General features: G+C 38.4%; 1 long non-coding RNA gene across 1 annotated transcript; it reads right to left on the reverse strand.

Moving 5' to 3' along the window:
- Positions 1 to 949: 949 nt before the first annotated feature.
- LOC148636000 (uncharacterized) lies at positions 950 to 24,239 on the reverse strand. Its single transcript, XR_015932677.1, has 3 exons — positions 20,651 to 24,239; positions 2,590 to 6,390; positions 950 to 1,795 (listed from the first exon to the last, which is right to left on the reverse strand). It is a non-coding gene; the product is annotated as an uncharacterized LOC148636000 (long non-coding RNA).
- Positions 24,240 to 25,408: the final 1,169 nt, after the last annotated feature.

Below are 25,408 nucleotides of genomic sequence, written 5' to 3' on the forward strand. Positions count from 1 at the left end.
TAAGTTTTTTTTTTCCTTTTTCTCCTCGATTACACTGATTTCTAATTTATCTATTTATATCCGCTTCACGCTATCCGCTCCACGTTACAAATTCACAAATGTGACTTCCACTGCATTGTGAATTTACTCAACTGAAGACCTTCACCACTTGCTACCGCCTTCTCTGGATTTCCTTCCCGTCTCGATTCATCGATCATGTCTCTGAGGTACACTGCACTGCAACTTCTTCAACTAAAACAAAGCTACTTCCTGGTCAAAGACACATTCGATTACTGCCGTTTTACTGGGATTTTACGACCAACTCGCTACATCCATCGCAGCACAGGACACCGTTTTTTTCCTTCGTCTGCCTGCAGAGTCTCTATCCCTGCCTTTCGGCGCACGTCTGTAAGTCCATCACGTACCGGCGCCGATCTAAATAATCTCCTCTCACTACCGCACCTGGACCGCACTCCGCTTCCCCCTGCATCCCCGAGACTGGCCAGATCAGCGCTACTCAACACCCGCTCCGTTAACAGCAAGGCTCTTCTTTTATGTGACATTATCAAAGAAAAACAACTGGACCTTCTGTGTTTAACCGAAACATGGCACAAACAATACGATGGACTCCTGTTCAACCAACTAGTTCCTCCTGGATATGGTTTGTTTGACCTTCCGCGTCTTTCAGGCAGAGGCGGGGACATCATTGTTATTTACAACCTTTTTTACAGTCTAAGTCCTATAACTATACCTCCTCTCTCTTCTTTTGATTGTCTTGTTTTAAATGTTTCTATCCCCCAATCTACTATTATTGCCACAGTTTACAGACCACCCAAACCCAGTGGAGCCTTCTTAGGTGAGTTTGCTGATCTTCTCTCATTCTTATCCCTTAAGTTTAAAAGGATCCTTATTCTAGGGGACTTTAATATACACATTGATTCAACCTCTTCCAGTCTGGCTAAAGACTTCCTTTCTCTTTTGGGATGCTTTGACCTTACTCAGTTTGTTTGTACCCCTACACATAACAAAGGACACACCTTAGATCTAATTATTGCAAATGACTCCTTTGTCTCCAACTGCTCTCCCATTGATTCTGGCCTCTCTGACCACTTAGCCATTCTCTTCAATCTGGAATTACCTGTTTCTAACACTTCCCCCTCATGCTCTGTAAATTTCCGCAACTGGCGATCAAAAGGTTTGCAAATTCTGTTCTGTCCTCCTGTTTCTCTTCCTCTGACCCTCTAGAGGACAAAATACAGTTACTTGACAATGCTCTTTTATCTACCCTCGACACCTTTGCTCCTTTAAAAACTCGAACCATCTCCTTCTCTCGCCCTGCCCCCTGGTACAATAACCATCTGCGATTCATGAAGGCAGCCTCTCGCAAACTTGAGCGTAGGTGGCGTCTTTCCAGCCTAAATGTACATTATCAGGCCTGGAGAGATTACTTATCTGATTATAAGGTTACTATAGAGTCTGCTAGATCCACCTACTTCTCTCACATCATTGAAAATCACCAAAACAACCCCAGACATCTTTTCTCCACCATCAACAGACTGCTCAAGCCAAACTGCCCTACCACATTACCTGCCTCATCACAACTTTGCAACACATTCTTAGATTTCTTTAGTTCTAAGATTGACAACATCCGGCATCACATTCTCTCCACTACGGATATAATTTCCATACCTCCTCCCTCCTCATCCAACTTCTCTGGTTCCCGTCTCTCCAGCTTCTCTCTTCTTGACTCAGCATCCCTAAACAAACTACTTACGCGCATGAAACCCACCACATCTATTTTAGATCCCATTCCCACCTCTTTATTCCAGTCCTGTTTCTCTTCTCTCTGTCCCATTGTCCTCAATATAATACATGAATCCTTGAGCACTGGCATTGTACCAACGGTCCTCAAAACTGCTGCTATTACCCCTGTGCCAAAGAAGCCTAACATGGCTCTCGACAATCTTAACAACTTTCGCCCCATCTCCAACTTACCCTTTCTCTCTAAAATTCTAGAACGTGCTGTCACACTTCAGTTACATAACCACCTCATGACAAACAACCTTTTCGAACCCCTCCAATCTGGCTTCCGTCAACTTCACAGCACAAAACCGCCCTGGTCAAAGTCACCAACGATCTCCTAATAGCTTCTGATTCTGGTTCTCTTTCCATACTCATCCTTCTTGATCTCAGTGCTGCCTTTGACACTGTTGACCATAACATCTTACTTTCTCATCTCGAAACTGTGTTTGGAGTCTCTGACACTGCCCTCAAATGGTTTAAATCTTACCTCACTGATCGCTGTCACTTTGTCTCTCTCAATGGGTACAGGTCTGAAATTGGTCTTGTCAAGTCTGGTGTCCCCCAGGGCTCAATACTGGGCCCCTTGCTCTTCAGCATTTACATGTTCCCACTTGGTCAGCTTTTAAGATCACATGGCCCCAGCTTTCATTTTTACGCTGACGATACTCAAATATACATCCATACCAAACCTGACACTGATGTGGCTGTCTCTATTCTATCTAATTGCATCTCTGACATAAAAATTTGGATGACTCAAAACTTCCTTCATCTTAACTGTGACAAGACTGAAGTCATGCTTATTGGTACCCCCCATCAACTTCGTAAAGCCAGTCCTGTAACCCTATCTGTAGATGGCTCTGTACTTGAGCTTCAATCAAAATTGAAAAACCTTGGGGTTATATTTGATTCTGGCTTAACATTCGACCCACATGTACAGCATACTGTCAAAACATCTTTTTTTCACCTTTGAAATATCGCAAGACTACGCCCTATGCTATCATTAACTGTGGCTGAAAAGCTGATCAACATATTTGTATTCTCTCGAATTGACTACTGCAATGCTCTACTCGCCAAGGTATCTAAATCTACTCTGAACAAACTGCAGTATGTCCAAAATTCAGCAGCCAGAATCCTGACCAGGTCTAGTGCAAGTGTTCACATTACTCCTATCCTGGAGTCCTTGCACTGGCTTCCTGTCAAATTCCGCATAGACTTTAAAATCCTCATGCTCACCTATAAGGCTTTACATGGCTTGGCACCTCAATACCTGTCTGAACTTTTATCGCCCTACTCCCCACCTCGCAACCTCCGCTCTTCAAATTCTGCCCTCCTTACTGTCCCCCAAGCCCATCTACATTGTATGGGCGACAGGGCCTTCTCCTGCTATGCCCCCAAGCTCTGGAACTCTTTGCCCAAGGATATCAGAGAGTCACCTTCTCTAAACTCCTTCAAATCCAGACTCAAAACCTTCTTCTTCAGAAAAGCCTTTACTTAACTGGTTCCATTCTTCACCCCTCTGCTCTTCTTAGTACCACCTTCCACGGTCTCCTCTATTGTTATTGTTGTATTGTTGTAATTGTAATTGTGTCTTATCTTGTGATATCTTCTTATTTATTATTATTGTAATCCTGTAAAGCGCTTTGAGAAGCCACCTTTAAAGGCGCTATATAAAATAAAGTTTATTATTATTATTATTATCTTTGTAGGATGCCCACTCCTAGGGAGAGTAGCAACGGGGCTGAATTTCTTCCATTTGTAATCTATAAGCCTGACTGTGGACTGATGCAGGCCCAAATCTTTAGAAATCCTTTTGTAACCCTTTCCAAGCTTATGAGCTTCAACAACTCTTCTTCTGAGGTCCTCTGAAATCTCTTTTGATTGGGCCATATTGCACTTCAACAGAATTCTATTGTGAAATTGTGTGATTTTTTATACCGCAGGGCAGGTCAAACTCACACCTGAATTGATTGGAACACGTGACTCATTGATTGGAATATCTAACTCTAATTACCATCTTTTCAAGATGTCATTATCCTAGAGGTTCACATACTTTTTCCATCAGTTACCTTGATTGTTTAAACCAGTGGTTCTCAAATTTATAGGACCAAGTACCAAACCAAAGCATCCAAGTACCACCTACAAGTCATCTTCTCACCACAGAAAATTTCAATGATCAACATGAGCGCGTGCACACACACTCACACACAAATATAATATATAAAATAATAAATAATAAACTTTTATACAGCGCCTTTAAAGGTGGCTTCTCAAAGCGCTTTACAGAATGACAACAGGAACAACAATTAAAAATAAAAAAACACCATTTCAATGAGAGAGTTGAGCCTGTTTAGTCGAGCAAAGCAGAGGTGAATAAATTGGTCGAGCCTTGATACAATTCACAACCTTGACAACAGAGTCTAACAGATTTTAAATCCTCAGGCATTTTCTTGGCTGCCAAGGCCTCGCACTGGATGCTGCACTGCATCCACTTCATAGCGACCTCTCTAATTCATGCAACTACACTGCATTGTCAGCTTTTCATCGCTCTCGCACCGTCTGCACAAACTCCGACCCATTTTATCCAGTCGATGCCATTCTTTTCGATAAATTCATTCAGAACCTGAAATGTGTGCTCTCCTGTAGTTCTTATTGGTAGCGGCTTACAAAACAGAAAGTCCTCATGTGACATGCCCTCAAACTCATATCTAACGTAAATGAGCAAATTGGCCAAATCAACAACATCTACAGACTCATCTAATTGCACTGAAAAGCATCTGCTCATCTTAACGCACTCTATCAGCGTACTATACTTTTGACATAATCTGACATATCAATAATTCCACGCGTGACTATGTCTTTCGACGGAGGCAGCAGGTCAAGCTGTTTAGCAGCTTTTTCTCCACACATAATACATGTCAGCTCTTTTGCCAACGGTTAACAAAGTTCTTCACAAATATTGTGAGGCTTACCTGCTTAAGCAATCAGCAGGCTTGCATTTTCCCCCATTTCCGTTTCAGGAGTCCGTCTCAGAAATTAAAAGACGTTTTTATTTCATGTGCATGGGAGCGAAACACAGCGACGTTCTACAGTATGTATTTTTCTCAAATTAACCTAGGACAGTCCTTAAATATTTATCTGTTAACTATCAAGCTTTTCTGTACTCTCAAGATTGCCAGTGTTCCAAAACCATACACATTCTCCTACCTCCCTATTTGCAGAAGATAACTTTTAAAACAAAACAGTCACTTACATTCGTAGCACACATTCCTATGCTTATAAGACTGGCACTGTTCCAAAATCATGCACATTCTCCTACCTTCCTATTTGCTGGAAATAACTTTTTTTAAATACAATTGGTCACTTATGTTTGTAGCAAGCATTCCTATACAATGATATAGAATTACATAGTAGCTCTTCTGTCCATTCAAGTATTAGCACACTGTATCATAGTACATAGGCTGCGTATTTGATATCTAAACTAATTTTATTAAAATAGAAAATATGAAAACCCATCCCAATTTTTCAGTGCACACAACACATTTCCAGGGTCATCTGGCGTACCACCTGGGGGCGCTCCGCGTACCACAAGTGGTACCCGTGCCACAGTTTGAGAACAACGGGTTTAAACCATTTATTCAAAAAAGATATGACAATGTAAAATGCTGTGCATGTTGTTTGTAAAATAAGACTGTCTTTATTTATAATTATGACTTAGATAAACATCAGATCACATTTTAGGAGCCATTCATGCAGAAATCCAGATAATTACAAACTTTTTCTCATAACTGTACATTCAATTGTACATTTGTACAGAAGTGTAAATCAGCAAATTTAATTAGAATCAGCTTTGCATTTAATTGGAACCAAAACAGAAAATGTGTCCTTAAAGCATTCAATACTAAGCTTTACCAAGTTTTAACAACTGTGTTTCAACATTTAAAATGGATCTCTTTACTGAGTGTAATCCTGGCTGTAAAGAAACACAATTCTGCAGGTTTAATAGGTAATTTGTTGCGTAATGTCTTTTTTTTGTCACAGCCTTAACTGCAGGAGCAACAAGGGTGTGGAAACATATAATTTAACAGAATTTGACACTTTTTATGTGTGTGCAGCCCTTTTATGTGTGTGCAACCTTATCTTGGACTTCAATGCACATGGATAAGTTGCAAGCATGTTTTTTGGGAGTACTCATAACCAAACTTAGAACTTAGCTGTACTGTAGCTCTTAGGTACTACACCACCCTATATCCAACTTTGTATCCAACCAACCATCCAACTGATTTCACACAAAGACTTACGAAACTGTTAAATAGCCCCAGTTTGGCAAATAAATGGTCCAATGAAGTCACTTAGAACTAATCTGGAATGAAATAAAATGACCCTCCAGGCTCTCCAGACCAAGGTAACTGATCCATATTCTCACAAATAAATTCCAACTGCTGTAAAATCATCTCTAACCAGAAAATGTCCTGCTCCTACCTTGATGTTGCAGGCCTGTTCCATCAGACGCCGAGCGTTCTCAGCTGCCCGGTAGCGTTTTGGCAACTGGACACGGAAGAACTTCAGTGCCCCTTCGAAATCTGCCTGAAGCAGGTCTTCCTTTGAGGTCTGTAGGTAGAGACATGTTGGCTTTGTTTATTACTTTGAAATGCATTTCTTAACACAGCACAGTAGGATAAATGTTGACAAATGTTGTTTTTCAGTGGGTCAGAATTCTCTGTTTACTTAAAACCTTGGTTCACTCATACAAATGTACATCTGTGGCAGGAGACATTGCTGAGTGCAATGTGCCAAAAACCACAGAAAATGGAGAGTGTAGTTTCTCCACATCCTGTTGTTCTGTAGTCTTACTGTGTGATGTGTAGTCAACAGAATGCATCAGGTAAAGCCAGTCTATGTCTGTATGATAATCAGTGCAAAGTCTTATAACTGCTATGAAATACTTCATTCGACTTTTGGGACATTTCACTCAAGACATGTTTCTTTAATAGCATTAATTTTATTACTTGATACGAGTCATAAGATTGAATCTTATGCTTCAGTATCTTGTATAAGCAATATATCAAACTAAATGACTTGCTTCCACTCAAAAGTATTAATAATATTGATCTGCCATTGTGGACATATTAAGGAGCAATAACGTACTAGACTGTTTTCTGATTTAAATATTTTTGCTAACATTTCAGCAGCTTTAAAACATCTTGGTACTGCAGGAAATCTGTGTAAATTTATTATACTTGGGGTATAGGGTAAGCGGTCTAGGGCCAAAAAGTGATAAGGCACTAATATAAGTGTTGAAGTGATGTGGTTGACAGAATAAAAGAAAAAAGTAATTAACAAAATGGACAAAAACACCTTATCAACCATTATGAAGCCTAGTATTGATCAATCTACTATCTGGAGTCATCTAAAATTTAAAAATGGATGTAAAATGGATGAAAACAACATCCATCATAACAGATGCCACATTAATTTATGTCAGATTAATCACTTTTTCCTGTTTATCACTGTTTAATGATACCAGTTCTAACCAACATTAGAATTCAATTCAATACAATTTATTTTTATATAGCGCCTTTCACAACAAGGTTGCCCGAAGGCGCTTAACAATAGACAATGCATTTTGTCAATACAGAACAGAAGACCAGAAGACAGAGGAGAGGGACCAAAAACTCCATAGTAAGGAGAGAAAAAACCTCTAGGGGTCCAAGGTCAACTGGCGTCCCAACCCCTTTGGGCATGCTAACATTATATAATTTAAAAAAGGAAACGTTGAGGGTATTTATCCATCCAGCCATCATGTCTTCTGTGTGTAAGTACTCCTTGCAGATCTCTGTAGACCAGTAAATTCCTCCTAAACGATAGCTTTATCCACAATCTCCCTCTTGGATCCATGGCAGTGATGCAGCACCCAACTCAGATGGTACCAAGCCTGGGCACCAACTCCAGCAGCCATGGTTGCAGCAGGCTATAATGTAAGGTGTGAATAGGCTAAGCTGAAGTAATAGGTCTTCAGTCTGAATTTGAATACTGAGATTGACTCGGCATCCCGAATATGGTGTGGGAGACTGTTCCATAAGCTAGGGGCCCTGTAACTAAAGGCTTTACCGCCAACTGCTATTTTATTAATTAGTGGAATATGAAGGAGACCTACATTCTGTGATCTAAGCAGGCGACTTGGATGGTAAACATTAATAAGTTCCATTAGATAGACAGGTGCCTGACCTCTGAGAGCCTTGTAAGTAAGTAGAAGGATTTTGAAGTCCGCCCTGTTCCTGACAGGAAGCCAATGAAGAGAGCTAAGTATGGGGGTTGTATGGTTGTACTTTCTGCTCCTAGTAACAATTCTAGCTGCTGCATTCTGAATTCGCTGTAAGGTCTTAAAAGAGTGGTGGGTCCTCCCTGATAATAGGGCATTGCAGCAGTCTAACCTGCTGTATACACGAGCATGTATTAATTTCTCTGTGTCTTGAGTGGAGAGAAACTGCTGTAGTTTTGCAATATTTCTTAACTGTAGGAAGCATGTTTTAGATACTGTTTTAACATAAGAGTTAAATGAAAGCCTTGTGTCTAAGCCTAGGTTATGTGCTGAGTCTTTGAGGCACATTTTTAAATCCTCTCAGTTATAGTTGTCCTATCAGTATTGTTTCCTCCAAACAACAGAACCTCAGTTTTATCAGTTTTCACACATCCAAGTCTTTACTTCATTAATGCAATTAACTAAAGCGATAATAGAAGAGTTGTCGTTTGGTGTAAACTAAAAGTATATTTGCGTGTCATCAGCATATGAATGAAAGTTAATATTATGTTTTTGTATTATCCTACCTAGCAGCAGCATGTAAAGAGAGAACAATATTGGCCCCAGCACTGATCCCTGTGGTACCCCAAATTGAACTGGTGACATTGATGAAGAAGTACAATAATTAGATATTTGAACATAATGAAAACAATTACTTAAATATGAAGTAAACCACTTAAGAAATTCTAAACTGCTAATATTCTTATCACTCACAGGAAAAAAAAATCTTTAAGTTATGTTTCTAAATATTCCTTCCTTCAAGCCCACACTTCAGTGACATAGCGCAAGTGTGGATTTAAAGTGCGTGAACACTCGAGGGTGCACTGTTATAAAAAGCGTAAAGGGACACCCTTACAGGTCATAGTGCTTTCTGTGGTTCCATATTTAGCGCTGCTTTGTTACCAGTGGTTAAGTGCACATCGGCAGAGAATAATTTTAAATAAATGTGGTTGCTGTGCCGGATGCACATCCGGTTAATAAAGCGCCATTTTCTCATTAAATAGAGGCTGAGCTCCTGTTTCTATCTTTGCTGAACCCGTCGCGTTACAATATACAGGAAAAAGACTGCAAGTGTGCATACTAGGATATGGCATTCATTTCCATTTCGTACAATGATCTGCAGGTTGTATGCCCCCCTGCAAATAATAAGGAATTGTAAGAATTTTTTATATAAATGCTGTTAAAGAGAGAACGTGCAGCAATTGAAAACATTAGCAGCTATGGATATTGTCTCTCTAAAGACACAAATATACAGAAGTCGAGGTAGTCGATGTCATTGATGAAGTCAATGCTGGCTGCCAGGCTAATAATTTGTGTCACCCACAAATAATGTATTTATTTGAAAATATCATTTAATTATCATTCACTGAAAATATAAATTTATTTGTTTCAGTTGTTTTAAGATTTGTTTGCTGTTTTATTATTTTATCATGTCTGAATGAGTGGAGTCACCTTTATCCAACTTGCTTAAGAAAGTATCATGACCACCATCAGAGTTGACACACACCTTGATAAATGCTCATATGCATATTGCCCATTGGTTGAGAGCACATTACATCTTTTTCATGTTTTCACTGAAAATTTAAGCTAGGGGGCTAACATTCCTATTTACAGTGGTCCACAATCTTTTCTAATAGTATGCAGAGAGAAACCTTCAAGCTCTATAATAATATATAATAATTATATAATATAATATTTTGCATATCTATAAAATAACCTGACTCTCAAAAGCAACAGCAACAAAAATAGCCCAACAATAACTCAAAAGTACAGATGCCAGCCTGCTGCCAGTTAAGAACATAAAAGGGAGGCTGAATATTATAAACAATAGGTTTAATAAGCAAAAGACCAACTTAAGACATTTAGACTTGAAAGCACTTATAACACTATAACAGTAATAAAGAAAAAAAAACTCCTTCAGTCCTCATCTAATACACAATTAATAAACAGTAATGAGTTGGGCTCTACAAAAATCATTTTACAAGTAAAAGATATATATTTTTTAATTTTAGTAGACTTTGTTAGGTGTGTGTAAGGGAATATTATCGCTGCATAGCATATTAACTACACAGATCAATAATTAGTCCTTCAAACAATTTACCCCTAAAGCTTGTGTTTAAGGGAAGTAATTAGAGAACCTAAAAATTCCAGTACTTATGGTTACCTCACGAGAATATATGAGCTCCTTATCTCCACTGTGCTCATTTAATAGCTTTTCCTCTTTTCCTGGTTCCACATATTCAACTCAGTAGTTGATTGCCTCCTATAGATTGTTGCTTGCAGGGGGTTTAGTGACCACACAACTCTCCTACCACTAGGCCTAATCATAAGGTGAAAGCAGTGGGACAAATAAAAGCTAGGAGAAACTATGATTGTTCAATCGAGGGAAGTACTACTAATCTGAATACAATACAGAACACAATTCCTGTTAAAAGAAAAATTTCTACTAGGACAGATTAATTCTAAGACTGCACATGCCTTCGACAGTGAAATCCAAATGCGTATATATTCCTCATGAATAGAGTGACTTGAACCACATTTTCTTCAAAAAGAGTGGCCATCAGTCTTAAAAAAAACAGACACTATGAGCCACAAATTAAAATAAATTGCTCTGAAACTATAGGTAATCCAAGAAACAGCAAGTTTGCCAAATAGTTTAACTATTCTTTAATGTGATATTATCAGCTTTACAAAATTCATAAGCTAAACTGCATCTTTAAATAATTTACTTTCAGTTGCCGTGATCTGAAAGTCGTTTTTTTATTATCTGCTGAATATCTGCTGAATATTGATCTATAGTCCATATTTATAATGACCCTGAACAGCTGTACTTGGTCTCAGCAGTGGCATTATCATGACATTATAGTGATATTATATCGTGATACTATACAATTATGTCCAATATGATCAAATACATATCGACAGCATTTTCAAATTAAAAGATATAAAACACGCAATAAGCATGTACAAAATAATAAAAAAACATATGTTAACAGTGACAGCGATTGTGTTTACTTTTTGTTTTTGTTTTAGTGTCAGGTTGCACTAATATACCTAATAGTTTAGCACAGGTTATTGCTTTCAGTCTCAAAACACCATCAATATCCTGTTCTGTTTAAAGGTGTCCAGTTTTTTAGGGTCTTGATGGTCACCTTATTTTCTAAGAACATGCTGTAAACAATAGCTTAATAATAGTTGAAAGCATGAACTTAGGAGGTAGGTTGATACGTACGTATTATTGTTTAGATTAAGTCACAATGAGAAGTGTTATGACAGTAAATGATCCACAAAATGTGCAAATTTGAATAGGCAAACCTTTGATGGAAGTTGGAAACCCTAGCATCATGTTTGACCCTGTACTTTAATTTGAACGACATTAGGGAAAGTTATAATCTGTCCTCTACAGTGTAACACTGTTCAATTAAGACCTTTGCTGTGATCTCATGCTGAAATATTGATATATGCATGTAGCAGTTTGTTCCATGGAAGGTCTGTTATTGGGGCTGGAAAGAGAGGACACCTTCTAGGGCCTAAAAGACATGTAAACAGCTCACCTAGTGTGCAATGTTTTCACTAATTATAAAATTGGGTAGGGATTTTTAGTGCAGATTCTCACATAGCTTAACTTAGTGAGTTTTGTTCATGTATGTAGGGGTGTGTTGCTGGGAAGTAGGTGATGTTATTTTATAGGAGTGGAGTTTGTCTTAAGGCAAAGGTCCTGGTTTTTGTTTATTTTGCTTTATAACCATATCAAATCTACATCAAAATAAAAGTATATCCAGACATTCTTGCTGTCCCCGTACACAAACCCCACTCCTAATAATTACAACATAATTAATAAATAATATTAATAAATAACAGAACATCTGTGATGAAATGGTGTTCTCATGTGCACACATCCATGAGCCTTGCAACTCATGACAGAGATTCTTCAAAAGTCTTTTATTTATTCACGTTTAGATTACTGTAATATCTTTCTTATACCTGGCCTAAGTTAGGATTGCTATTACAAAGACAGTGGACACTTATCTGACCAAGCTATTAACAGTTTTTATTTTAGTTAAAAGTTCTTAAAAAAATTATCGAGATTATTTGTTAATTGACATGTTTGAAAAATGTAGGTCAGACGTGAAGATAAATTAAAAAAGGAACTTTAATTCAAGTCTATAAGGCAATAAAGGCTTATTTTTAGAAATGGGGTGCTGACTTTCTTTGGTCATTGTAACATTAGGCCCTGGGTATTTATACATTTTGAGTGCTTGTAGTACCCAAAACACTTCCCCCTATTCTATTCTAATATTATCTAGTACAAAACCTTGTCCTTCTGCTGTCTGAGGCATGTTGTTTTTGTGCCTTAGTGAACACCTGAGTGAAATACTCATTTACTACATCTGCCTTTTCCCTTTTAATGTCTAGAAGTTAACCATTTCTGTCCCAAATATATTTTATTTCTTCCTTGATAGTTCTTTTGCTAATGTAGTGCTTACAAAACTGTTTTTTTTATTTTAAATTCCATTGTAATATTGTTTTCAGTTTCTCTTTTGGCCTTTCTTATGTGCCTTTTTTACCTATTGTTGCAGTACTCTTTTTCTTTTCTTTTGTCCTGTTGTTTTTTTATTCATTTTATAAACATCTATCTTTTCCTTTACATTTGTCCTGACTTCTTGAACCATTTGTATTACTGTTTATTAGCTTCTGATTTACTTAACTAAATTTGTTCTGTGCTTCAAGAATATTTTTTAAACTATTGCTATTGACTTACCAATGAATTAATTTCTGTCCTATACCATTTTGCTTCTCTTAAATTGTGTCATATTCCTTCAAAATCTGCTTTTCAGAAGTTGTAAACCTTTGCTTTGCACTCATCCTGAAGTTTCAAAACATACTTCAAACTACACCACACTATGATCATTGTTTCCTAATGGTTCTCTCACTTCTGTTTGCTTCACTGTCACTATTTCCTCTCGTAAGCGCTATGAGAAACTGGGTAAAAAGCTATCAGTGACCATGTCTACCATTTCTGCTGCTGATATCCCTATAGGTCTTTCTCAGTCTATGTTGGGAAAGTGAAAGACTTCAATAAAAAGCACTTTTTTCACAGAACTATTTACATATGTTAAACAGCGGAGTGTGCTAGTGGACTCTAGCATAATCCTAACACTATACTATATACTACAGAGCAGTGGTTGTCAAACTGTGGTACGCGGAGCGCCGCCAGGTGGTACGCCATATGGCCCTGGAAATGTGTTGTGTGCACTGAAAAATTGGGACGGGTTTGCATATTTTCAATTTAATAAAATTAGTTTGAGTCGAATACGCAGCCTAAGTACTATGATACAGCACGCGCTAATACTTGAGTGGACACAAGAGCTACTATGTAATTCTATACCATTGTATATGAATGTGTCCTACGAATGTAAGTGACTGATGTATTTTCTAAAACAAAGTTATCTTCTGCAAATAGGGAGGTAGGACAATGTGCATGGTTTTGGAACACTGGCAATCTTGTGAGCACAGGAAAGCGTGATAGATAGAAAAATGTTTAAGAACTGTTCTAGGTTAATTTGAAAAAATACACAGAGTGTCTCTTTGTTCGCTCCCATACGCATGAAATAAAAACATCTTTTAACTTCTGAGACGGACTTCTGAAACAGAAACGGGGAAAAATGCAAGCTTGCGGATTGCTAAAGCAGGTAAGCCCCACACTATTTGTGAAGAACTTTGTTTACTGTTGGCAAAAGAGCTGACACGTATTATGTGTGGAGAAAAAGCTACTAAACAGCTTGACCTGCTGTCCCCTTCAAAAGACACAGTCACTCGTAGAATTAGTGATATGGCAGATGATGTCAAAAGTACACTGATAGAGCGCGATAAGATGAGCAGATGCTTTTCACTACAATTAGATGAGTCTGTAGATATCTTTGATTTGGCCAGTTTGCTTGTTTACGTTAAGATACGAGTTTGAGGGTATGTCCCAGGAGGACTTTCTGTTCTGTAACCGCTACCAACAGGAACTACAGTAGAGCACATACTGTATGTCAGCTTCTGAATGAATGTATCGAAGAGAACGGCATCGACTGGATAAAATGCCTCGGAAATGACAAGCCAACACAGCAGTGTAGTTGCAAGAATTAGAGGTTGCTCCAGATATGAAGTGGACGGACTGCAGCATCCACCGCAAGGCCTTGGCCATCAAGAAAATGCCTGATGATTTAAAATCTATTAGACTCTGTTGTGAATTGTATCAAGGTTCAACCAATGAATTCACATCTGCTTTGCTCGACTAAACAGGCTCATCCCTCTCACTGAAATGGTGCTTTTTTATTGTTTATTTTTAATTATTCTTGTTCCTGTTGCCATTCTGTAAAGTGCTTTAAGAAGCCACCTTTAAAGGTGCTATATCAAATAAAGTTCATTATTATAATATTTATTATATGTATGTGTGAGACTGTTGGTCATTGAGATTTTCTGGGGTTCCTATGAGAAGATGACTTTTAAGTGGTACTTGGATGCTTTGGTTTGATCAGGGGTGGTACTAGGTCCAAAATGTTTGAGAACCACTGCTATACAGTATATGGTATGCTTCTGAATTAGTCTGACCTGCATAGACTCAGAGACTCTTGATTCTTCTTAGTTCATGGACCTGTATATTATTTTAGACATATATTGCCCCTCCCCCTGTATCCACTGCTGTCATCTCTATGGCTGATATCAGTCACCTTAATTCCAGGAAACATTAAATCCAGTAATCAACACTTCTCTTTGTGGATTTTTATTCAAGACCAATGTTTGAGATTTCTGGTGAGCTATGTACGTGTCCTGGCCTGGCTCCCACATCTGATTACAGTTCCTGCAGTGGGCAAAACTGTTCAGTAATATCATGCTAAGTGGTATAGTTTAAATAGGTTGGTAAAAAAACTGTGGTATGCGTCTCAGTTAAACATTTTGACAATAAAGGGTTTCAAACATTAACTGTATGGTAAGTTATGAGGTTGTTTCTTTTGCTTTTCAACTGAGTTTCAATTTTAAAGATAAGGGACATTTATTACCTACTACAGTAACAGAACATGTATTAGGCATAATACTGCCAACAAATTCTTGATCATATAGAATACCTTCAACCAGTGTTTGCAGACACAAAGTAACATTTCCTTCATTGTTTTTGCTAATGTAGTGCTTACAAAACTGTTTTTTTTATTTTAAATTCCATTGTAATATTGTTTTCAGTTTCTCTTTTGGCCTTTCTTATGTGCCTTTTTTACCTATTGTTGCAGTACTCTTTTTCTTTTCTTTTGTCCTGTTGTTTTTTTATTCATTTTATAAACATCTATCTTTTCCTTTACATTTGTCCTGACTTCTTGAACCATTTGTATTACTGTTTATTAGCTTCTGATTTACTTAACTAAATTTGTTCTGTGCTTCAAGAATATTTTTTAAACTATTGCTATTGACTTACCAATGAATTAATTTCTGTCCTATACCATTTTGCTTCTCTTAAATTGTGTCATATTCCTTCAAAATCTGCTTTTCAGAAGTTGTAAACCTTTGCTTTGCACTCATCCTGAAGTTTCAAAACATACTTCAAACTACACCACACTATGATCATTGTTTCCTAATGGTTCTCTCACTTCTGTTTGCTTCACTGTCACTATTTCCTCTCGTAAGCGCTATGAGAAACTGGGTAAAAAGCTATCAGTGACCATGTCTACCATTTCTGCTGCTGATATCCCTATAGGTCTTTCTCAGTCTATGTTGGGAAAGTGAAAGACTTCAATAAAAAGCACTTTTTTCACAGAACTATTTACATATGTTAAACAGCGGAGTGTGCTAGTGGACTCTAGCATAATCCTAACACTATACTATATACTACAGAGCAGTGGTTGTCAAACTGTGGTACGCGGAGCGCCGCCAGGTGGTACGCCATATGGCCCTGGAAATGTGTTGTGTGCACTGAAAAATTGGGACGGGTTTGCATATTTTCAATTTAATAAAATTAGTTTGAGTCGAATACGCAGCCTAAGTACTATGATACAGCACGCGCTAATACTTGAGTGGACACAAGAGCTACTATGTAATTCTATACCATTGTATATGAATGTGTCCTACGAATGTAAGTGACTGATGTATTTTCTAAAAAAAAGTTATCTTCTGCAAATAGGGAGGTAGGACAATGTGCATGGTTTTGGAACACTGGCAATCTTGTGAGCACAGGAAAGCGTGATAGATAGAAAAATGTTTAAGAACTGTTCTAGGTTAATTTGAAAAAATACACAGAGTGTCTCTTTGTTCGCTCCCATACGCATGAAATAAAAACATCTTTTAACTTCTGAGACGGACTTCTGAAACAGAAACGGGGAAAAATGCAAGCTTGCGGATTGCTAAAGCAGGTAAGCCCCACACTATTTGTGAAGAACTTTGTTTACTGTTGGCAAAAGAGCTGACACGTATTATGTGTGGAGAAAAAGCTACTAAACAGCTTGACCTGCTGTCCCCTTCAAAAGACACAGTCACTCGTAGAATTAGTGATATGGCAGATGATGTCAAAAGTACACTGATAGAGCGCGATAAGATGAGCAGATGCTTTTCACTACAATTAGATGAGTCTGTAGATATCTTTGATTTGGCCAGTTTGCTTGTTTACGTTAAGATACGAGTTTGAGGGTATGTCCCAGGAGGACTTTCTGTTCTGTAACCGCTACCAACAGGAACTACAGTAGAGCACATACTGTATGTCAGCTTCTGAATGAATGTATCGAAGAGAACGGCATCGACTGGATAAAATGCCTCGGAAATGACAAGCCAACACAGCAGTGTAGTTGCAAGAATTAGAGGTTGCTCCAGATATGAAGTGGACGGACTGCAGCATCCACCGCAAGGCCTTGGCCATCAAGAAAATGCCTGATGATTTAAAATCTATTAGACTCTGTTGTGAATTGTATCAAGGTTCAACCAATGAATTCACATCTGCTTTGCTCGACTAAACAGGCTCATCCCTCTCACTGAAATGGTGCTTTTTTATTGTTTATTTTTAATTATTCTTGTTCCTGTTGCCATTCTGTAAAGTGCTTTAAGAAGCCACCTTTAAAGGTGCTATATCAAATAAAGTTCATTATTATAATATTTATTATATGTATGTGTGAGACTGTTGGTCATTGAGATTTTCTGGGGTTCCTATGAGAAGATGACTTTTAAGTGGTACTTGGATGCTTTGGTTTGATCAGGGGTGGTACTAGGTCCAAAATGTTTGAGAACCACTGCTATACAGTATATGGTATGCTTCTGAATTAGTCTGACCTGCATAGACTCAGAGACTCTTGATTCTTCTTAGTTCATGGACCTGTATATTATTTTAGACATATATTGCCCCTCCCCCTGTATCCACTGCTGTCATCTCTATGGCTGATATCAGTCACCTTAATTCCAGGAAACATTAAATCCAGTAATCAACACTTCTCTTTGTGGATTTTTATTCAAGACCAATGTTTGAGATTTCTGGTGAGCTATGTACGTGTCCTGGCCTGGCTCCCACATCTGATTACAGTTCCTGCAGTGGGCAAAACTGTTCAGTAATATCATGCTAAGTGGTATAGTTTAAATAGGTTGGTAAAAAAACTGTGGTATGCGTCTCAGTTAAACATTTTGACAATAAAGGGTTTCAAACATTAACTGTATGGTAAGTTATGAGGTTGTTTCTTTTGCTTTTCAACTGAGTTTCAATTTTAAAGATAAGGGACATTTATTACCTACTACAGTAACAGAACATGTATTAGGCATAATACTGCCAACAAATTCTTGATCATATAGAATACCTTCAACCAGTGTTTGCAGACACAAAGTAACATTTCCTTCATTGTTTTTGCCAAAACCAATAAATAAAAACCAATACACAAAACATCAATGTTTTCACTCGTGTTTAAATATTATGTAAACAAGCTCACAGAGCCACTCAGTGGTCAGACAGTGTAACAGCAGCTTCGTGATATGTAGTGCAAATGACAGTCTCAATGATGAAGCACTTTTGTTCTCTTTTCACATTTGAAATGATCAGTGCCTCTACAAACTCTACAACCCCTTTCACATTTTGAACTTTTGTCACCCTATAGTCTGGAAATGTATTAAAATATTTTTTTATTTCATTTATCTGCATATTCTACCCAAAAGTGTTCATGTGAAAAAATATACATAAAAGTTTTAGAAAATTATTTAAAAAATAAAAACTGAAATAGGCTGGCTGGATAAGTATCTACCCCCTTACAAGCAATCCTAAATTAACTCAGGTATAACAAATCACCTTCATAATTACACACCAGTTACAGTAATAGTCTTTGTTAAATTGAAGTGATTCTCATTATTTCAGGACAAATCCAGCAGTTCCTGTATATTCCTATGCAGGATAGTGTACTTCAAAGCAAAGACACGACACCATAAGCACCCGTAAGGTTTTAAAAGAACTTAGGGACAAAGTTGTGGAAAGGCACATACAGTATCAGGTGATGGGTATACAAAGTTTAAAGTAGTTCAACTAGGTAGCTGCGTCAGCATGCATAGGCTGCAAAGGAACAGGTAACAGGTATATTCCAGGCTAAAAAGAAAAGAAAGGAAACACAATGTTTTGGCCATGGAGCATTCTCCAGGTGTGTAACCACCGATGGTACCACCAAAACCTTGCCTAGATAAGGACTGATTATACTCCAAACTGGATTGCAGAGTTAGAAGAAAACTGATCATAGAGGCTAAGACTGTTTGAAGTTGGTGTTGGCTGTCCACAACTGTACAGCAGGATACCATGAAGGAAGTAACTGCTGAAAAAACAGTAACAATGCACTTAAGTGATGCTGCAAACATGTGGCAAAAATGACTGTTGTCTGATTAAATGAAAATTGAACTTTTTGGGCTAAATGAAAAGCATTATGTTTGGTGCAAATCCAACACAGCACATCACAGAAACCATACCATCCCTACTGTGAAGCATGGCGGTGGCATCATCATGTTATGGGGATGTTTCTCAATGGTAGAGACCATTATACTTGTCAGAATAGAAAGGAGAATGCCCTCTGCAATAAAGCTAAAACTGGGACAGAATCTAACCCTTCAGCATGACAATGGCTCAAAGCATGTAACCAAAGCTACACTGGAGTGTCTAAAGAATAAAAAGGTAAGGTGGCCCAGTCAAAGTACTGACCAATTAAAAAAGTCCAATTAAAAATTTGTGGCATGACTAGGAGACTAATGTCAATCATCACTCCCCAAGGAACCTGACAGAGCCTGAAAATGTTTTTAGAGAAAGACCTACCCCAACAGACTCACAGCTGTCAATGTCATTAAAGATTGCTTCCACCAAGTATTAACTCAGTATTAACTTTTAATATGTATTTTTCCCGATAAACATGTTTTTCCCCTTAAATAACGGAGTATGGTGTGTAGATAAGAGGACAGAAGTCCTTATATAAATGCATGAAACTCTGACATATCAAAATTTGAAAAAAAGTTCTAGGGGGTGCAGATATTTTAAAAACACTGTATCTGCTATTCTTAGCACTATGTCTTTTTAAACCTTTAACTAGCTGGATTAAGGGCTGATGAAGGATTTGTTAAAGGCAGGAATGAAATGAATTGGAATGAAAACCTGCAGATATACCAGTCTTCCAGGACCAAGACTGAACATCCATAAGCTTAATGCAAAGTAGCATAAAACTGTAAAAGTATTAACACTAAAGAAAGCATAGACGAAGGACTTCAGCACAAAAAGGTCCATCACAGTCTAACATGGATACTGAAGAAGCCAAGATATGTGACTGGGACAAGTTGGGCCTCATTCACAGTGAAGGGGAATACCAATATGCCTGTGAAACCATAACAAAACACTGGCAATATTTCAACTAAAATTGGAGTTTGTTATTTACTACGCCTACAAAAGCAACAAAATACAAAACAAGCAATCACTGAAAAATCCCATTAAAACATTTTATTCAACTAAAACAGTGAATGGAAGGGATTATTATTGTAAGCAATAATATATTTAATGTACAAATGAAAATATTTACAAATACTTTTCACCTAAATTATTTCAGCAAGACTTAAAAATGCAGGAATCATTTAAGTGACATCTCCACTAAACAAACAATCTGTTATAAAACCTAGGTTTACCATGCTCTTAGATTGCTTAAAGATTTGTGTCTATCACCCTGATTAAAAGCTCAAGGAAAAGCCAACACAGCTGCACTGTCCAGCACAGGCTGTCTCCTGTCAGTCTCCTGATAGATAAACATAAGGAAACAAGAACAGTTTAAAACAAGAGGAGGACACTCTTGATCATCTAGCTCCTTCAGTAGTCAGTATCTAATTGATTCAAGGATCTCATTCAGATAGTTTGTTAAAGAAACTAGGCTTCAACAACATGACTGGTTAGCTTGTTCCAAACTCTCACAACTCTTTATGAAAAGAAGAGCCTTTTGTTCTTCATTTTAAATGCATTCTTAGTTTTAAATGCAAAAATACCTGCTTACAAAATAAACTTTCACATAAAAAAGCATGTCAGATTTGGAAAGAAACACTTGAAGACACTCTCACCGCCAGAAGACGAGGCACAAACAGCCGGTGTCCCATTCCTAGGAGTTCCAGGACACGGCATGCGCAGTCCGTGACTAAACGGCTACGCTCCTCAGCTGTCTCCTCTGCTTTCTTCACTGGTGGGGCCAGTTGAGGAGGGGGCTTGGAAGGGGGAAGCCCCTTTTCCGGGTGGAGGGCGCAGGAAGGCTCCAGCCTGCTGGCCTCACTGCTTGGGCTTGAGCTGGCCAGGGTTGACTGAACTATACAAGGTGAAATGGGGAGGAGAAGATAGCCTGGACCTAGCAGGCCTGTCCTCCAGTCCATCCAAGGGGAAGTGCACGTTTACACCTTTTGGGTCTAGTCCATGTTGCAGGGGAAGCATCTGTTTTAACACCTCGCTTCTTTTCAAGAGCTCTGATAAAAAACGGTTGCCTAGCAACAGACACTTCATACAGTATAAGGAAATTATGACACACAAGGCACCTCACTCTGTAAAATAATGGTCTGTATCCACAAACCAATTCAACCACATTCTGAGCATAATGGTTGAAAGGAAAAAAAAATGTTGAAAATCTAGAAAGAATCAGTGCATTAACCAAACTGGAATTTGAGCATGATGAATAACTCACAAACTGACTTCTTGCACTATAACAGTCTTAGGAATTGTTTTCCACAGCTTTTAGAAGGAGAAAATCACAAGTGCTCAATGAATAGCAAATGTGTTTACAACATGTCAGTTTCAGCCAATGCACTTAAGGTTAGAAGGGAAAAAATTAATCCTGCTGTATTGAATTCCTCTCTTGCCATGGGCTTAGATTGCTTGTTTTTAAGAGAATCAGGTCCTGATGGTTTGTAAAAATCAGATGAACAGGTATGTCTTGGCGCAACCCGGAAACATACAATCTAGATCTGTTGTTATTCATTAGCGATTCCAAAGCCAAAGGAGAGTGATCTTCAGGAATACTTTAAAGATCGCTGATCAAGTCAAAGGCAGGTGGTCGGTCTGGGATTGAGAGTGCATTAGGATCGTGCTTCTAAAGACTGTCCGAAACGTCTCCATTCAATTAAAAGAAACATAAAAAAGATCATTTCAGCTTTAAATAGATATATGAACAAAAAAAAGCATTTGTGGAGTTCCTGCACCAATGTGCTCACGCATTTCGAAGAAGAATCTGTTCAGAGGGAGGCAATGCTAAATCCTTGGATTAGGGCTAGTCTTGGCAAAGCCGGTCCTGTGCACTTACAAGCAGGTTCCATTGTGTGCAGCTGGTCAGGGGAGGCCGGTGTGTCTTGCTAGAGCAGGAGGCGGCAGAGGAAAGCCTCTGCCAGTAGCAGCAGCAGCAGCAGCAGCAGCAAGGATGAGAAATTCAGGGCAGAGCAGAGGAGCTGCAGGCTGGCTGATGATCTCATAGCCATCCATGAAACGTGACAGCCCCTACTGCTGTGCGCTCTGAATTAGTAATGGGGAGGGCAAGTGAATAAACAGAGAGGAGTCTCAAGGGAGAATGCTGTAATAGGAAGCCAATAGGAAGAGGGCAGTGCAATCCCTCTAACACCCCGTCACCCGTCTGCTTAAACAGTATCTTCATCGTCAGCCTACATATATGTGCTCACACAGATACATGCACCAGTGTGCACAGATGTTGGGCTACAACATCTATTGCTATCTCTTGCTGCTATTGCTTTAACTACAACATAGCTCACAGAGATCACAGCAACTGCATTTCAAATATTTCTCCTTTTTAGAATAAATCTGAGGCTGGTGGATTAAGGACCATTTTTTTTCTTTTTTCTTTCATTTATAACAACATAAATCTTTCCATTTAAGATATGCATATCTTGTCTGGAGTAAGACATTGGAGGTTATTAACAAGATTTTCTTGATATTAATTTTTCAAGGCTTACTACAGAGGATGTGGTAGTGGTAGTTTAAGTGGAACATTAAACGTGAGGTGAAGTTACACACAAAGCAGGTTAGGCAGATTAGCCAGAATTTGTCTCAAAAACCAGACAGGAAAAATGAATAATAGAACAACTTCTCTGACAAATAATGACTGTTGCTACCACCCAACCAAAAAAGAGCCATGTTACAAATAAAAGTGTTCAGAGCACTTCATTTACTGGTAGTTCCATTTTTTACAAAGCATAGATCCAGTTTATTCATTTTAACATGCACCTTAACTGTGTAGTACTTAAGAAGACATGTCAAGAAAATATAAATGCCTCTGTCATACACACTAATAAATACTAAACATTTCCAATTATGACAATAATAACTCTGGGTTTGAATCGAACTGTAATGTACCAGGGGTGTCACACCCTCATCCCACCACATTCTCACACGAAAGGGCACTCACGCTAATTACACTCCAGCCCTGAGCACTTCTGCCAAACGACACCACTCCTGCCAATCAGCCAACCACGACACTCCATCAATCAGTGCACCTTCTTCCTTTCACAATACTTAAACCCTCGAGAACCCTCTGCTCTTTTCCCATTGGTCATTCTTTGGAGCTCCTACCTTGCCTTAGTTTTCTGAACCATCTCCTGATTTTTCTCGATATGAACCATGGAACTTGCCTTTGACCACGTCTCTCGTCTAGCCCTTGTTTACTTTGGAAGTTACCTTCTTGCCTCTTGACCACCTAAGGTACTGCACAGGGTCCATCCTCCCGTTTGCACAGTGGGTCATTCGTGACAAGGGGACTGTTGGAAACCACTTCGGTTATCAAAGAAACACTGTTAGTACACTACTGAGACATTACCATGTAAATCATAATGCCAGTGACAGGCATTTGATCAGATGGATCCGGGTCACACACTTCTATAATTGCCCTCCGAAGGCTGTAACTGCCAAGGTGAGACCCTTTGTGATGCACAAATGTTTTGTAGTCACCATGGCCACCACACTAGATACTGTTTTTGTGGAGAGCATTTACACTCCCCTTCCCTCATAGTCATTTTGCACTATGTGAGTCTTCAAAAGCACTCACACATAGAACTGTATTATTCTTATTATATGAAGACATATGTCATTTAGTTATTTTGTTGTACATTTTGGATCTCATCCATTCTTGAAGGAAGCCAGGATATTGGCTTCAACACCATGACTAGCTATACACATACAGTAAATGAACAGAAATCAATTTCCTCACTATGCTGCTTGTTTTGAAAACATTTTAAAAACCAGTAAACAGTTATTTGCTTGATTGCTTAAACCAGTGGTTCTCAAACTGCTGGTACGTGGAGCGCCGCCAGCTGGTACGCCATATGATCCATAGAACTTTGTTGTGTGCGCTGAAAAATCGGGACGGTTTTCATATTTTCTATTTTAATACGTGTCGAATACGCAGCCTACGTATTGAGATACAGTGCGCGCTAATACTTCAGTGGACACAAGAGATACTCTGTAATTATATACCACTCTATAGGAATGCATGCTATGGACGAAGTGACCAATTGTATTAAAAAAAACTATCTCCAGCAAATAGGGAGGTAGGAGAATGTGCGTGATTTTGGAACAATGCCAATGTTGTAAACACAGGAATGCATAGAAATACGTGCTACTAACGCTTGTAATCTTGTGAGCACAGGAAAGCGTGATAGATAACAGAAAAATAGAACAGTTCTTAATTAAGTAAATCTGAGAAAAATACACAGAGCGTCTCTGCGTTTCGCTCCCATGCGCATGAAATAAAAACTTAAAATAAATCCGGAAATAAAAACGGAAACGGGGAAAAATGCAAGCTTGCGGATTGCTAAAGCATGTAAGCTCCACACTATTTTTGAAGAACCTTATTTACCTTTGGCAAAAGAGCTGACACGTATTATGTGTGGAGAAAAAGCTGGTAAACAGCTCGACCTGCTGCCCCCCTGAAAGACAAGGTCATTCATAGAATTATTGAAATGATATCAAAAGTACGCTGATAGAGCGCGTTAAGATGAGCAGATGTTTTTCACTGCAATTAGCTGAGTCTGTAGTCAATTTGGCCAATTCACTCGTTTACGTTAGATACGAGTTTGAGGGTACGTCCCATGAGGACTTTCTGTTATGTAAGCCACTACCAACAGGAACTACAGGAGAGCACATATTTCAGCTTCTGAATTAATTTATCGAGGAGAATGGCATCGACTGGATAAAATGTGTCGGAGTTTGTACAGATGGTGCTAGAGCGATGACAAGCCGACATAGCGGTGTAGTTGCACGAATTAAAGAGGTTGCTCCAGAAATTAATGGACGTATTGAAACATTCACCACGAGAGCTTTGCATCAAGAAAATGCCTGACGATTTAAAATCTGTTAGACTCTGTTGTGAATTGTATCAAGGCTCGAAAAATGAATTCACATCTGCTTTGCTCGACTAAACAGGCTCACCCCTCTCACTGAAATGGTGCTTTTTTATTATTTTTATTTGTTGTTGTTACTGTTTTTTTCTGTAAAACGCTTTGAGAAGCCACATTTAAAGGTGCTATATCAAAGTTTATTATTAAAATATTTATTATATGTATGTGTGAGTGTGTCATTGAGAATTTCTGGGGTTCCTATGAAATGATGACTTGTAGGTGGTACTTGGATGCTTTGTTTGGATTAGGGGTGGTACTTGGTCCAAAAAGTTTGAGAACTACTGGCTTAAACCATTATTTCTGTATTGATTTATAAAAATGTATTGATAAAGCATAGAGCTTACCAGTATGTATCTGCATTCTATATTAAAGTTTTCAAAATCTTCACAGCTATCAACAAAATCGACCTTTTAGGTATTCCACATTAGAAACCCC

This window comes from Lepisosteus platostomus, unplaced genomic scaffold (assembly GCF_059453375.1).
Source record: "Lepisosteus platostomus isolate fLepPlt1 unplaced genomic scaffold, fLepPlt1.hap1 Scaffold_207_H1, whole genome shotgun sequence".
NCBI classification, from domain to species: Eukaryota; Metazoa; Chordata; class Actinopteri; order Semionotiformes; family Lepisosteidae; genus Lepisosteus; species Lepisosteus platostomus.